Raw genomic sequence first — 16,624 nt, forward strand, 5'->3', positions numbered from 1 at the left:
TTCAGTCACAATTTTATTGAGCTATTATAGCATTACAATTACCTAGAATTAGAAAATAATTTTCTCTCCTAATCACAATTTTCCCAACAAGGTCTTAGTTTCATTCTGTAGAAGTAAAAAAGCAAATTGGAAATCATTTTAAATTTTAATGATGAGAAATGCCCTTCTTTCTCATCTGCTTCAATACCTGATGTCTCAGCTAAGTGACCAGAGCTTCATCCCATATTACATTACTGCCGTCTTCAGAAGTTGCATAGGCTTTAGCTGATCCCAGTCAGCACAGGCAGCTACATTATAAGTTCCTCCAGAAATTGTCTGCAGTTGAGCTGCTGGGGTAGTTTCTTATAGGCTCTAGTTTCTGTGGATGGACTGTGATTTACTTCAGTGACATCTTGTACTCAATAGGATTACATACTCCATGTACTAGCTTTCAAATTGATAGGTATAAAAAAAACACATAAAGAACATCTATGACCACAGGATCTCGTACCTGATGTTATGTGGTTGTGATCTTTGCCACATAACCTGTATATCTGTTCTGGAGTAGCTCATTCATTAACAGTGACTTCACAGTAAAATGATGCTTTTTTTGGTCGGTGTTGTGTGTGTTGTTCTTAGGCTGAAGATATGAAAGATGGTGCATTGAATTGTTGAATCACTAAGGCATTTTTAAGCATGCGCAGGGCATAAGTAATTAGTCTTACAATTTCTGATAACACCTTTGTACTGTGTCACAGAAACAAGTTACTTACTCATAATGAGCAACTCGTGAGCTACTAAAATTTAGTTGTGTCTCACAAGCAGGCTGACACCATAAAACTCAAAGTTAACACTGTGCAACTGAATTGAGCACCTCTACATCTCTTTTCTTGTTATGATTTCCTGAGGGGATGCTTAGTGTTAAAAAGACAACTAATATGTCAAATTAGACAGTAAATTGATATGTTATGTCAAGCTCAAGAACAACTTTTCTACTACAATATTCACGCATTTTTGTGCATTTTTTTAATACCTAAGTCATAATAATGCCAAATTTACAGGGATATAGGCTAGCCACATGTCACATTACATACCCATCGAAACTGAGGTCTCAGTTCCATGGAATTCATCCCTAAATATCAAACATTTTCCAAAAATTTAAGAGACTCTGGAAGGTCCAAAGAAGTGGATACTCACCTGATGCAAGCTAGTATCAATAACGTTTTGTCAAGATACAGCAGTTTAGAAGCTGATTCTGAAATCTGAATATATCATTTAAGCAAACATGAAGTTTTCTACATGTACATATTCCCTCCCCCTGCCCACACACAAATTATTGAAAAAAAAGTATGTTATATTTAAAAGCAGAATTATATCTATTATATGATTTTATCCATAGTTATAGGAGTTGCATTTAATACAAATAACTATTTTGATTTTATACCCCCAGGCAAATGCATTTAACTGCAGTGCACTGGCTGAAAGCTCTGTTATGTGTTCTATACTAGGTTGTACAATTTTTAAGAATATACAAAGTGTTCACTTGTGGATTCAATCATGGCAGTGTGCCTGGGAGCAGCATTGCAGCCTCTCTAGAGCAAACTTAAATGATTTAGTGTAAAATTTAGACTATAGCACAAATGAAAAGTAGGAGAAAAATGTCAATAAAATTGCAAGGGAGAAGTAAAGACCCTTATAGCACTTTGAAACATTAGCAATCTTATTCAGAAGAAATTGCAGTATATGCACACTTCTGCAGCATGAAAGGTCATGAATCTGCCTTCCACACTCAGTTGAGCTATTATATTGAATAAGAAAATTCACCCTGGCTTCAGTCATACTTGTGTACATCCCTCTATGCTTCCCCAAGGGAACAGTGGGAGAATGGAAAGCTGTAATGCATTCTCCCTCACCCATGCACCCTTGCTAATGACAGCCCTTATTTGCCAAGAAAGCAAACAAACAAAATTGTCATCTTCATTAATATCAGAAGTATTTTGAGAATGTCAAAAGTAATGCCAAATGGAGCTGAAGTCACAATTATGTACTCCCTTCAACCAGGATGCAAATTTATGGGCACTCATAAAGTGGATGGGTGTCTGGGCTTTAATACTGAAACTCAATGCACGTACTAGTTCTCTGGCACGCCTACGCTGATGCCCATCTGCTAGAGTGGCATTGTGCCACTCACAAGGTAATAACACAATTTCAACTGGAGGTAGTTGCCAAGCGCATACAGGTTTGTAAGTGGAGCCTTCAAAAGAAAGTGCTGTGAAAGATCTTTCCTTCTAAGATACTCTTGAGACAACACCCACTGTATTATGCCTCTACACATGTATTTGACTACTTTAGATCACATCTTTTGACATCAAATATAGAATACACACAAAGGAATGCTATTGTTATTCCAGAACATACAACAGTTATTCTAGGCAGTTGGCGAGGCTGAAAAGACAAGACACGGAATCTCAGCAGTAATTAAGATGACAGTAATGATAATAATAATTCAGAAATAATAATTAGTGGTAGTAGAATTACAACAACTGCATTACTGACTGCTGTTGAATATAGAGAAAATTACACTGAAGCCAGGAGTTAAAAAAATCTGGATATTCATTACCCATTTTCAGTCAATCTTGTGTCTTTACTGATTTTTATCTGTAATGAATTTTAAATGGTAATAAGGGATATATTGTTTATTTCTGGCCAAATTTACAGAGTGGCTGAGATTGGAAGGTACCTCTCGTATCTAGTCCAGCCACTCTGCTCAAAGCAGGGTTGGCTAGAGCTTGTTGCTCAGGGACATGTCAAGGTGGGTTTTCAGTATCTCCAAGGATGGAGACTGGGCAACCTGCTCCAGTGTTTGACTACTCTCAGGAAAAAAAATGAATTTTTAATTTTCAGTGAATTTTCCTGTGTTTCAGTTTGTGCCCACTGCCACTTTTCCTTACATGGAAAACCCCTTTGAACCTTCTATTTTTCAGGCTGAACAGCTTTAGCTCCCTCAGCCTCTCCTCACATGAAATATACTACAGTCTCTTAGTTACCTTCTTGGCCCTTTGCTGGACTCAGTTCAGTAAGCCGATAACTTTCTTGTACTGGGGAGACAAGGGCTGGACCCAACACTCTAGACAGAGCAGAGCAGAGGTGAAGGACTGCCTCAGTCAGCCTGCTGGCAGTGCTCTTCCTCATGCAGGCTGGGATTCTGGTGGTGCACTTTGCTGTGAGGGTACATTACTCTTTTGTTTCAATTTTCTTTTTTCTTTCAGTCCCTGCGTCCATTTCTGCAGAGCTGCTTTCCAGCTTTTTGGCCCTCAGCATGTCCTTCATGCATGGAGATGCAGGACTTGGCATTTTCCTTTGTTGAACTTTATGAAATTCCTGTTGACCCATTTTTCCAGCCTGCTCAGGTCCCTCTGAATGGCAGCACAACCACCTGGTGTGTCACTGACTTCTGCCAGTATTTTATTCCCTTCAAACTTGTTGAGGGCACACTCTGTTCCATCATCCTGGTCTTTAATGACCTGTTTAAAAACCTGGGGTAACCCTGGGGTTATCCACTAGTGACTGTCCTCCAGCTGGGCTCTGAGCAGCCGACTGTAACTCTTTGAGCCCAGCAGTTCAACCGGTCTTCAGCCCAACTCACTGTCCACTTATCTAGTTTGTACTTCATTAGCTTGTCAGTGAGGATATTATAGGAGACAGCACTGAAAGTGTCGCTACAGTCAAGATAAATATTTTGTACTGCTCTTCCCTCATTCATGAGGGAATGAGCCGGTCATTTCATTGTAGAAGGCTATCAGGTTTATCAGGCATGACATCTCCTTTGTAAATACATCCTGTTTACTCTGAATCGCCTTCTTGTTCTTAACATGTCTGTAAATGGTTTCTGGGATTATTTCCCGCATTATTTTCTCAGGGATTGAGATGAGGCTGACTGACTTGTAGTTCCCCAAATCCTCCTTGAAGATGCAAGTGCCATTTGCTTTCTTCTAGTCCTCAGGAACCTCCCCTGATTGCCATGACCTTTCCAAGATAATCAAGAGTGGTTTCACAATGACATGGGACAGCTCCTTCAGCACTCATGGGGGCATCCCATCAGGTCACATGGACCTGTGTAAGTTCAGCCTGTTAAAATGTTCCCTAACGTGATCCTCTTCTACACAGGGTAAGTCTTCATTGCTCTAAACGTTCCCACTGGTTCCAATCTTACCTGGGCAGGGTTTTTGGGTATTTGGCAGGGTTGCATCAGAGACCTCCCTTCTTGGGTCAGAGCTTGCAGAGGGTAGTTCAACTTAGGGGAAATATGATGAACGATAAAATAGTAAAACAGTAAAATATTTTCACAATTCAAAAATAGTACCAAGATTATGAGACCTCACTCTCACCTCCAGTTTTAGGTTGCAGCTTTTTACTTAGAATATATTTTAAAGTACAACCCAGCAGGTATCTTTTGAAGCATGTTGCATTGCTCTATTTGCCATTTTAGAATGCTAAACTTAACGCAAATTTATGAGGTTATATCAAATAGTTATAAATATAAATTTATCAAAAGTTATGAAAATGAATCCGAGTGGCTTAACTACTAGAAAATAAGATAGTCATCTAGGTAACTGATTTGTAGATATAGCCACTCGCTTAGCCCTTTCTTGCATTTGCTTCTGTAGTCAGTTGTGCCTCCTCTAAAGCTGAAGGTTACTAATTGTCCTAATTTCTGCTGGGATAGAGTTAATTTTCTTCCTAATAGCTTGTAAGGTGCTGATTTAGGATGAAAATACTGTCAATAACACACCAATGTTTCAGCTGTTGCTGAGCAATGCTTCAGGGACTGTTCAGCTTCTTGTGCTGCCCTGTCAGCGCCAGGCGGGGGGTGCACCAGGAGCTGGGGGGGGACATAGCAAGGATAGGTGGCCCAGACTGGCTGAAGGGGTATTCCATACCATACGATGTCATGCCCAGCAATAAAAATGGGGGGAGTTGTCTGGGGGGCCTGCTGTTCCATCACCATCCTCTCAGAAACCAGGGCACTAGTCAAAAGTAAGGGGAATAAAAAGAGAAGTAGATGCTGGATTCTCTCTCTTGCTGAATGTATAATGACTGCTAAAGTCAATGAGAAGTAAGGAGCTCTGGTTTTTCAGGATCAAGTCTTATCTACCACAATCTGATCTTTCTCAATCATCCTTATCGCTCATGGCTGTAATATTCTTTTATCCTATATAAATTTCAGACTTTCAAAACAAACTCAATGAGGCACAGGAGGCTGTGATGAAATGAACTATGCTATTCAGCAAGTAAAAAGATGAGTTGGAGAGAAGGAATATTCTTGTCTGCTCATTTGGGATCTATGCCTGTAGTTTCAAGTTTATGAATGGTACCCTGCCAACAAGTCTTCTCCAAAGCTAGTTTTTCCAAGTTGATACAGGACTTTAAAATTCCTATTTTACTTAATTTAAGTGAAAATAAAAGAAAAGAAGTGTATTTAAACCTTGGTAGCTACGGAGCATGAAAGGGTGTTATAAACTCATATGCATATTTGTATGTGTCTCTCACTAAAATTCAAGCCAAAGACCATTTAATAGCTTTGCATCTTCGATTTTTTTTTTCATGAAGACATTTTATATTTTGAGAGAAGACACACAATATGCATATCTTCCTTGCATAACCTTTTGTGAGCTTTTTAACTAGAAGGGTTCTTTCAGATACTGGCAGGGATTTTGAGACCTTTCTGCAGCTTTGGTCAAGAAAATGTTGTTGTTTATTCATAGCTCCATCAAAGAAAAATTGGGAACAAACAAACAAACACAAAATCACTTATTTTAAGAAAAACAAAACAAACAAAAAAATCTGGGGAGGAGGAAGGAGTTATACTGATCTGAACTAAAGGCTGAGCAGGGTTTGGGAGCAGGAGCCACACACCATATGCAATAACTGGCTCTTCAGATCTGGAGAAGGCAAGTCCTCTGCATTCTTTATGGGGAACTGGATATAGTCCCTTGATTATTAATGGAGACTAGCGAACACACTACTGATAGTGGCAACTTCACATTGTTGCAAAGCAAGTGAAAAAGTAATTATTATTTTCAAATAATAATACAGAAAAGCAACATATGATTTTGTTTCTGTAAGACAGTTTATAAAATTCCAAGATATGCTTTCATGTGAAATCTATTTAAATGAAGGAGAGAAGATAAGTTTTAAGTAAATGATAAACAAAAGATGGATTTTGTCCCATTTCTTGTATCTGTAGACCTGGTCAAACCCAGATGATATCACACTTTCTTTTTTTTTTGGTCTAACTTGGATTTTAGGTATTATTTGTGTATTCTGTATCCCATCTAGAGGGAAAAATACAAGGAGGATTCTGAAGAATTCTGATTTGTTCAAACTACCATGTCAAATCCTTAAACAGTGACTAGTTTGGCAAGGCTCCAAAACAAGGAATTCTGCAAAGTTCTTATGAGTGCTTAAAATGGAAGAAAGGCATTAACAGAGAGAGGAAATGAGTCTGGGATGAGTCTAGGATAAAAGGAAGGGAAGGAAAAAAGTGATGGAAAGGTTAAAAGAAAAGGAAAAATGTGATGAGAAATTATTTTGTTTAAAAGCTGGCATTTGGTATTTTCAAAGGGCAAAATGTATTTTTGTTTTATGACAAATGAATGTAAAAATGTGCATGCCTTGTGGCCTAGAGGACAAAACAGTGGGATCAATGTTCTTTTTGTACTCTATGAAGCTTGAGATTAAAGCCCACTGATAAACTGTACATTCTTTAAAAGTGACCAGAAGCAAACAGTGTCTGTTTGCTGCTACTTTATTAGGAAGATACCACTGAGAATAGCTAAGAATACTATTTGATCTTAAACAGGTTGACCAAATTACTACAGTTGTCTCCAGTACATGAGATGCTTTCTGCAAATTATTGTTTCTGGTTATAAACCTTTATAATATCTCAGAATGAATTATGTATGTATTTCATGTTTTCTTTTCTTTTATCAGCCTTGATGTTCTCATTTCAAGTTTCACCCTAGCCTCCTAATAATGCAATATTGAGGCCATTCAGACACTAATTATGCCTCCATGGCTTTCTTGAAATGACTAAATCAGCATCAGTTCTATAATTATCATTAGCAAGTTTGTATTCGTGCCTCCCATCACATGAAAAGCACAACTTTAAATGATTTATGAATATATGCATCTATAACATCGAATGTACACTTTCTAACAGTGTATGTACAAGAGGCACAGAGACAATTTAGACATATGTACACCTGTATATATGTTCTCATCTTATCTTCATTGCACTCCATTCTGTATTTTACACAAAAACAGCCTGATTGTATAAAAGCTAATACAATATTGTTTCCTTAGTAGGGAGATGTATGTATGAGATACCGCCCAAATATGTATATTTAATCATCCTGACCATTTAAATAGTACAGGACATAAGCAAGTGTTCATTAAGAAAAGCTTTCAGACTTGATGATTTCCTAATTTTACTTACGATTTTATAAAAGCCCAGCAAGAATGACTGACGGGACAGAAAGAAGTATACAAATGTAATTCATCTGTATTTTCATTGTTTCTCCCTTTGAATTATTGATGTTGCCAGTAGTCATTTGTCAAGAAAACAAATCAAGATACATATACTGTAGTGTTGCACTTCTGTATGTTTGTAAACTGGTTGCTCTGCATCATGCGTATATTTTAAGCAACATCAAAAATATATATATATAAAATACATTTCCCTAATTTTTAACAATAAAGACATGAAGAATAATGAACACCCAGCATAAATATAGTACAAAAAGAGAACTTGTAGATATCTTTGTGTCAATTATATCCCTTAGAATCATCTGCACACGTGGGAGCTGAGAAACAAAACAAAACAAAATGAAAAAAGTAGACATATGCAACACAGCATATTGTGAGATGATACAGCACTGCAAATCTCAGTTTGGTCTCCGATAACAACTAATTTCTGCATTTCTCTCCTCCCTTTTCTCCTCCCTCCCGATACAGATTCTTAGTTTTGTATGAAAAGTTGTGCTGATCACTGGTATTTTATGACCTACATTATTACCCTCTAGGTAGCAGAATGATAGTGCCAAACTAATTATTGCATTGTCTAATTTTAAATCCAGGTCTAGCGAGATTAACAACTTGCACATTAATTCTGAGCATCAACAGTGCACCTAACACAATACAGTTTTAAATGAAAGAAGCCTGCTCTGAAAACTTTTATATACTCTTGCGTGGAACATCAGCTAATATAAATTACTATAGTTCCATCGACTTCAATGGAATTATGTCAGTCTTCCTGACTGGGTGATTTGGCCTTTTTCGTTCAGGAAATGTGTCTGGTTTGAGCCATGTGAGTGTCAGAGGGGAAAACACTGATTTCACTTATATATGTAAGATCTCATCTATGTAAGCCCCGAACATGTCTGTTGAACTCAATGGATTAATTCCAGATTTTCATCCCTGTAAATGAGATCAGAATTGCCTTGGAATGTGCTTTTGGTTCTTAGCACCCCCTCCCCCAACACAAACACAGTACAGAGAGGGATTTTTCTGTTCATCCTAATTAAGAAAAAGAGAGAGAAAAAGAGAGATAGAAGGACATTCACAGTCATCGAAAGTGTGAACACTACTTTATGGATAGGTACAAAACCAGACTTGGCAATGTGTCCTTACACCCTGCTAATTTTTGTGAAGAAACTTATGTGTTGGAAAAACACACAAGCTCCCTATATCTGAATATTGTCATCAGTCACGCAAAATTGGATCCAAAATGTAGTTTCTAATTCTAAATAAATAAATAAATACTGGTTTCTTGTTATTGAAGAAAGAAACAGAACCTGAAGAAGTGCCGAACCATTATTTAACTAGAACATTAAATATTGAAGTATGTAGCGCTGTGGATATATAGTTTTATTTTGAATTGAAAAGCTGAAATTGAGTTGAAAAGATGCTTAGAAAAAACTTCAGTCCTCTCAGTTGCATGGTAAGAAGAAACATCAATAACTTCCCCTCCCCGCCTCTTCAGTATAATAACTGGTAGAAAACATTTTGTATAAACATTTAATGCCGAATCTTAGATCCCCAGAATCAGAACCTTAGATACGCAATATTGTGGTACTAACAGCATTGTCTGCATGGCTGCTGAAGGGCTATGTTGACCCCCATGATAATATTGTACAGTACTTTGACTCATCTTTAATTCTGATTAAGCTGTGCAATTTTATCAATTTAAGGTCAAGGTCTTGAATAAATTCTTTTGTGAGAACTATTAGCAGGTCTTTTAAAATTAAAAAGACCCATGTGTCTAATGGTCTTATGAGAATAGAATTACAAACGATGATCTTTAAAATAAATTGTAATTTTATGGATACTTATTAAGAGAATTTATTGTATTGGTAATTTGCTATATTGTAAGTACTGCTGCCAGTTTAGTGAGTTGTAGTGGAAGAAAAGAATGCAGCAGCTACTTATTACCGTATTTTTTTCCTTGCATTTGGTATTGTTGATGTGAAGCGTGGAGGAGCTTTCTACAGCATATTTAAGGTTTGTGATCTCTTTCTGTGCAGCAAGGATGACCTCCAAGTTGTCATGCCCTGGCCCTGATCCAGCAGAGCACTTAAGTGTGTGCTTAACTTTGAGCATTTGAGTTCCATTTACTTTAATGTGATTACTCATGCGCACAAAATTAAGCACATACTTAAGTGCCTTGTTGATTGCAGCCAACACTGTGCATTTAGCAAATTTGAACTTTCTAAGGAAGTTAGAAGAAGAAAAGTACAAGTTAGCAAGATTTAGTTATTACATTACAGGCGATGGGGAAGGATACTCTCATTGATAGAACTAAACCCAACTGTATTAATTTACTTCATTAACGTATTTGTCTCCTAAGTGAGACAATATTTTTCTTGTATTGGAAGAACGTCACATGTTGAAGAGCTGCGTTGCTCCTATTATCTGAATAGGGATGTTTGAAGTCTGAATTGTTTTGTTTTGTTTTTAATTTTACTTCTTAAAAAAAAAGTAAAGTGTCCTTGTCTGATACATTGCTACTTTTGCATGTTGGAAAGGTGCTTTATTTTGGATATTTGATTAAGGCTCATAAACATGACATTCCTAAAGATGAATCCCTGGATAGAATGGATACAGATGTTTGCCTTGTTTGATAAGCTCTAGATAATGAAAACGCTTAGAGATGACTGTTGAGATAGATTGGTAATGTTGTTTCATGACTTAAATGCACCGACTTCAACACTAAAGACAATGTTTAAAGCAATAAGTCATATACATTGTCTTAATTTTACTGTAAAAGGAATTTTATTCTGCAAATATAAATATCATGATGTAGGAGTGTTACTTAGAGCAAGGTGTTTGTCTAAGACTAAAGGAACCTTTACTCATCAAAAAAAAAAAAAAGAAAAAAAAAAGGGTAAAAATCTACTCCTAAAACATCAGTAAATGAAGTCCTGTGGGTATTTTATCAGACATGCAGAATCTGTAGCATGTATTTTATAACGCAAACATTTTTTTTTCTGTGCATATGTGTGATTTTGAGCAATTTTAGTGTTCTGCTAAATATTTTTATTTTCTTTGATTCCAAAGTTAATTACATTTGTCAAGTAAATGGGAGACCTTATAATGTGCATTGGAGATGGTATACAGGATATTTCTGAGAAGAGCATATAGAGTGCTTTGGAAAAAATTTGACATTGGCTGTAATTCTGCAAGCATGTGATTGTTTAATTTCCACCGTTCCACTTTCCAAAACAAAGTGTTTTGTCTTTCTAGGGACTGACTAAGTTAAGTCATTACATATTAAGCATTAAGCAAAATACATTTTTGTTATTGGTAATCATTAATTGTAGGCTCTAACAGAGGGATGCTTTGAGTCAAGGCTTCATTTTAAGAACCTTTTTCCAGTTGCTTATAGCTTTGTCGAACATAGACCACTGGGCAGCAATTTTCATGCCAAATATCTGCCTTGGGCTATTTTTTCAAAACTTTCAGCACATATGGTCAGCTGTTTCTCAGAGTGCACTGAGGGAAAATCTGTATTGCTCCTGTTAAGAAATTTTTGAAATATTTTGTTGACTACTTGCTTATAGTGGGACTCAAAGCTTGGGAAGGGAATATTCCTCCTACACCATCCTATGAAGGTCTTCCTCAGTCTGGAGAAACCTGATCCTCTGCAAAATTGTTTGCATATTTCATTTACTAGCTTCTTCAAAGATTCTGTCTGCAGTGGATGTATTCTGTCCTGGGGCTTGCAGATCTGAGCAGGACTTGCTCTCAGATTTCTCTTTTCAGTTGCCAGTGGTACTAAATACAAAGAGAATAAAGGTGTCTATCAGATGTTCCTGGCCTTCTTCCTGCAAATCACCGGACAACATGGAATAAGAATCGGCTTGACTAGAATGCAGAAGAGGGACACCATCACGGTGTGATGGTGGGGAAAAGGGGAAAAAAAAAGGAAAATGTGTTTGGGCACAGGAAAAATGCACAAGTCAAAGGTCATAAAATGTGGTTTAGGAGAAGGACTTGTGAGTAAGACTGGTACTAGATATGGGGGCAAATGGGAAGGATTGTGATTGAGATATGGAATGAGGGAGGAAATACGAAAGACACCAAGGCAAAGATAATATTTGTAAGGATTTAGAGACAGGAAAAAGAGAAATAATAGGTGTGCAACTGTCATTTCTGAGCCTTGGTATTCCATTGTCACAGTCAAATGTTTCTGCAGCCTACTGGTCTCGAGTGGTCAGCTCATCTTCCTCTAATTTAAATGGGAATAGGCTATTTCAAATGATTAAAACAACACATTAATATATCTGTTAAGGCAAATGGCAGGGATTAGTGTGGTTCTTATCTGGTTAATAAATAACACAGTGAAAAATAAAGGAAGATGCACAACAAAAACCCTAAAAATGTTCAACTCCTTCACCTAGTTCTCCAGAAGGGACTTTCTGTATTAACGTTTGCTTAAAAAAAAGAGAGAGAGAGAGAGAGAGAGAGAGAGAGAGAGAGAGAGAGAGAGAAAGAGAAATTGTTTAAAAAATGCATTTGCTACCAAAGTAAAAATATTAAGCACTCAAAATTCAAGAAATGCCAGAAGGTATAGGTCTTGTCAGATGTTTATATGACAAACATCTATATATTGTGTTACACAGGGCACTTGCTAAATGAATATTTTTGTTGGATATTGTGAACAATTTCTCCTCTAGGACTAAAATGGAAAATGGAAGTGACTTCAGAGACCAATAGCTTTGTGATGCCAAAAGCATCAAATAACAAAACAACCAAAAGTGACCAATAAAGTTCTGACTCAAAATCTCAGTGAAATCAAGGGGACTCAGTCCCCATTCCACAGACTTGGAAATGAATAAACAAGAGAACAAAAATATTGGAAATGCTATACTTCAAAACCCCAGAATCTAGCCCCAAATAGTTACATTTTTACAGTTTTTTTTTTTTTTTTTTTTTTTTTTATCAGCACAGCAAATATGCAAGAAGTCATTATGGACATCGGTGGACAAAGGTGATCTACACAAATCTTTTAATTTCTGACACAAGCAGAAGTAATATTTAGTATGGCCTACAGTCAAGTGATTTTGTGATATTACTACCTGTTAGTACCTTAGCTGGCACACTGTGTGCTGAAAGAGTCAAAGAAGACATTATGTGTTCCTGGCTTAGTCACTGACCTAGGACTTGGTCATGTTTGAAGCTTCAGTCAAACTGTGCAGGACAGCAGTACAGCTGGAAGGGAGGAATTCATCCCTTGCAACTGCCTGGGAAGAACCTGCAAGCAATGTGTAACATTTTGTGGAAATTTGCAATGCATTCCCTCTCTGTGTTTGACCATCGTCCCATTGTTTGCTATAGGGCTTTTTTAGGACATCAGTTCAACAAGATGTTATTTGCCTATATGCAAGAAAGAGACAATTCCTTCCAATCCACTTTTGCACGTATTGTAAGGCCCATGCAGGTGTCATTGCTTCTTGGGATTCTCAGCTCCAGCAAGCCGAAGCAGCCATCACACTCAAGCTGACACTCAACAAGGCAGCAGTGTGATTCTTCTGGGGAACAGACTGAACCTCTAGCTAAAGAGACAGGTTTCTGTGACTGACCAAACCAGAGAGATGAAGGAGCATTTCCCATCTGATGAGAGAGGCCTGTGAAGGTCTGTACTGCCATGCACATTCTGGAAATGTGTCAGGACATAGGATCTGGAGCCACTTCAGCTGCTTGGGGAGGATCTGGAGAGTTGAAATATCTGATTTGGGTTGAAAATTGAAAATTGAAAATTTTCTCTTGAAAATTTTGTGCTCCTAACAAAAGATGAGAATAATTTGTTTGTATGTTCACAAATGACTACACCTCCAATAAAAGAACACTTGTGGGTCATTTATTGCAGCTCATCCTGGCAGACAATTATAGCTACATTTGTCCCATGAAGTCCAGCAGTGGCAGAATGAAGGGATTCCCCAGCACAGAGGGAGCAAAGCAGGTGGGAGACCCAGCCCTGAGTCTGCACTGCCAGTGCATGAGAGGAACACAGACCCTGTTGAACTTGGAAAACTTACTCTCATATACAAACAAAATCCATGTACTTAATGTAAAGACTATTTCACAGAACACCGCTATTTACATTATAGCTCTTAGAAACCTTTACAAGATATACTAAGTAGTAGCTACAATGCATGCATCACATCAGCATCGCTGGGAGAACTGATGTGGTAGCATTGTTAGATGTTGTTCTTTTTTTTTCTGGGATTTTTGGTTATTTTGTTTTGTTTTCACAATTCAAATTGTTTCAATGTTATTAATCTAGATTTGCTGAAAAGGTATGTGAACCTTTCAAGGAGCCTGGTCTGAGTTTGGAGTTTGTAACAAAACCCGAAGCCAGGCAAGTTTCATGTGGTTTTGAATTTCATTGTGAACGTTTCACCTGGATCTTGAAATAGGCTCAAAGTAACATTCCCAGTTTGAAAGTCTGTGAGAATTTCCCTTTCAAAAGGATAAGGACTATTTGGTGGCATTTTAAACAAAGAGTGGAATTCATCCATGTACCGATGAGCTGAACAAGGCCTTCACTTCAGTCTAATTCAGAGCTCAAAATAAGGACTTAATGTGGTACGTCAGCCTTATGCTGACCTTCTGCACAGAGATGAATGTCAACCCATACAAACATATACTGCATGGCTATTGTTTCAACTCCGGCTATTTTAATGTGGCATGAGAAGCCTTAAGGGAAGAAAAATATAGGTATATAAAATGAAAATACTGAGGTTAATGCAATACCAAGATTGATAAATGTATTCTTCACTGGTGAGAAAATTTCAAAAGCACTGGTGCTCATCTAATAATTTTGACACCCTATGCCTTATGATAGTTGCTGTTGTTTTCATACAACTACAAGTTGTGGAGCTCTGTAATTGTGTAAAAAACTCATCTTTCAATTGAGGAAAAAAGTATACAATGTCATGGTTTGGGGGAAAAATGGGAAAAGAAACCCTAATGTATAAAAGAGCAAAGACAAAAGGAATCATTTTTATGTTTAATGGTCTGATTTTTAGCCCAATCTCATGACCTTGGGATTGTGACTTCTTATTTTCGGTGCTGGCAACAGCAATATGCTGCGCGGCAGATTTCAGCATCAGAGACTACAAAGTATAATACGTGTACTTTGGTCAAATGAGTGAACACCAGAAGCTGCTGATGCATTACCTGCATTTGGAACTGTTACTTCCTTGTGTTGATGCCAAAGCTGCCACTTAATAGCCACAAGCTGTTGCACAAGGGAGGATGGATGGCCAGCTGCACTGGTAACAGGTTGCTCCAGACCGAGGGCCTGCTGCTTGTAGCTACCTGCTGCGAAGGGCAAGGGAAAGCTGTCTGAACAGCACACTGCAGACAGGGCCACGTTGGATGTTGTGTGGGTTCTTGTCTGCTGGCTGCTCTCGGAGGATGCCTAAAAGTGATTTCTATAGACTTCTGTTACTATCGCTATGTTGGTCAAAGCTGCACGTTCTAAGCATACCTCTATATATGCCAATACTCAGTTGAATTGTGTTTTCACATGTATGTCTTGTTTTGGCTGGGAGATAATGGGAAGCAAAAGCAGTTTCAACAGTATAAACTGTACCACTCTAGAAGCATCTCCTTGCTTCAGGACACCTTGTCATTACACTAGCAACACTTTCATCATGGAGCAACCCCAGTGATATCCCATGTGAGCCAGGAACATCTTCAGTATCCTCAATAAGCAGAAGTTTGTCTAGCTATGTTGCTATGTCCTTTCATTTCCAATCTCTAGGCACAGATTTGTCACCTGGGGAGCCCTGGTCTCCCAGAAGAGTCTTCAGCTATTGAAAATCATTTTGACTTGACTGAATAGCTTCATGGACCACATGAATCAGGGCTTCCTGCTCAGTTTTCCTCTTATGTTACCTGTTAGAATAGGGATTGGCTGAGACAGGTCACAGCAGCTTCTACTGGCAACTACTGAGCTTTGTTTAGGCCTACTGTATTACTTTCAAGAAAACCAGCCCATTCCCCTTCCTCCAGATGCTAATCCCCTGCAACTGGTCTCCTCTGCCTCCTCCACAACACATACTCCTAGCGTGTCTTCCTAAGAAAATGTAATACAGCTCTTCCACATCCAGGATGGACAGACACCCCTCCCAGGCATCCGTAACGCCTCAGCAGGACCAAGAGGAGAGGCAGTGAGGCTCCGGGAGCACCGCAACCCAGAGCCCACTTACAGCACCCAGACAGCGTGGCGTGGCCCCTCGTTACATGAAGAGGTAAAAACGCCCTGAAAGCCGCTTGGGGTGTGAAGCCAGGAATGTGGTGAGCCTCGAGTGCAGCCCTCACCCCCCTTCCGACTGATGCAGTCACGGCCGTGTGTATGGGTGGCGGGGTGCCCCGGCTGGGCAGGGTGCCCCCATGTAGTGGGCCCAGCGTCGGGCCTCGGCGGGGTGAGCCGTAGGAAGACCCGTTTGCCAGAGAGCACAGCCGGTGTGTGAGAGGGAGGGCCCGATTCGTGCTGCGTGGCCACTTCACGCCTTCCCTACCGGCACGACGAGGCTGGGGAGCCCCGTCTAAGAGCCCCCCGGGGAATTCCTCTCAGGCGAGAGGAGTCCCCGGCAGCTGCGGGCCGGGGCGGCTTCCCCCGCTGAGCCGGGGCCGGGGCCGGGGCCGGGGCCGCGCGGGCAGAGGGAGGTGTGGCTGCCGGGGTCCCTCAGCCATTGCCGGCTACCGGGAACGTCTCGCCGCGGCCGCTCGCCGCCGAGCCCCCGCGGGCAGCCGCCGGATCTCCCCGGCAGAAGCGCGGAGACGGTGCGAGCCCGCGTGGCGCTCGCCGCCGCCCCGGCCGGGACCAGCCCGCCGGCGCCGGGGTACCTCGCCCCGGCCATTTTCCTCGGGCGGGAGGCGGCGGCGGCCAGCGACACCCGGCTCCGAGGCGCAGAGGCCGGGCGGCGGGGCGGGGGGGGGGAGCCGCGCAGGCCGGGCCGGGCTCCCCCCCGTCTCCGGCCCCGGCCCGAGGCGGCCGCGGCGGGGCGGGGCGGACGGGCGACCTCCGCCGCTGGCTCCCTGCCCCGCGGCCGCGGGCCACCGCTAGGCCCCG

The 16,624-nt window shown here is 40.1% G+C and overlaps 1 protein-coding gene across 19 annotated transcripts in view; it reads left to right on the forward strand.

The window, feature by feature from the left end:
- The window catches only part of FIGN (fidgetin, microtubule severing factor), a 387,924-nt gene that overhangs the window by 267,417 nt on the left and 103,883 nt on the right, over positions 1-16,624 (forward strand). For all 19 annotated transcript variants that reach the window (XM_080601236.1, XM_080601247.1, XM_080601246.1 and 16 more), the window contains one exon: positions 12,485-15,800. The gene's annotated coding sequence lies outside the window, so the exon portion shown is untranslated. The remainder of the gene's footprint in view (positions 1-12,484; positions 15,801-16,624) is intronic.

The sequence above is a fragment of the Anser brachyrhynchus genome (assembly GCF_964034855.1).
Source record: "Anser brachyrhynchus genome assembly, chromosome: 7".
NCBI lineage: Eukaryota > Metazoa > Chordata > Aves > Anseriformes > Anatidae > Anser > Anser brachyrhynchus.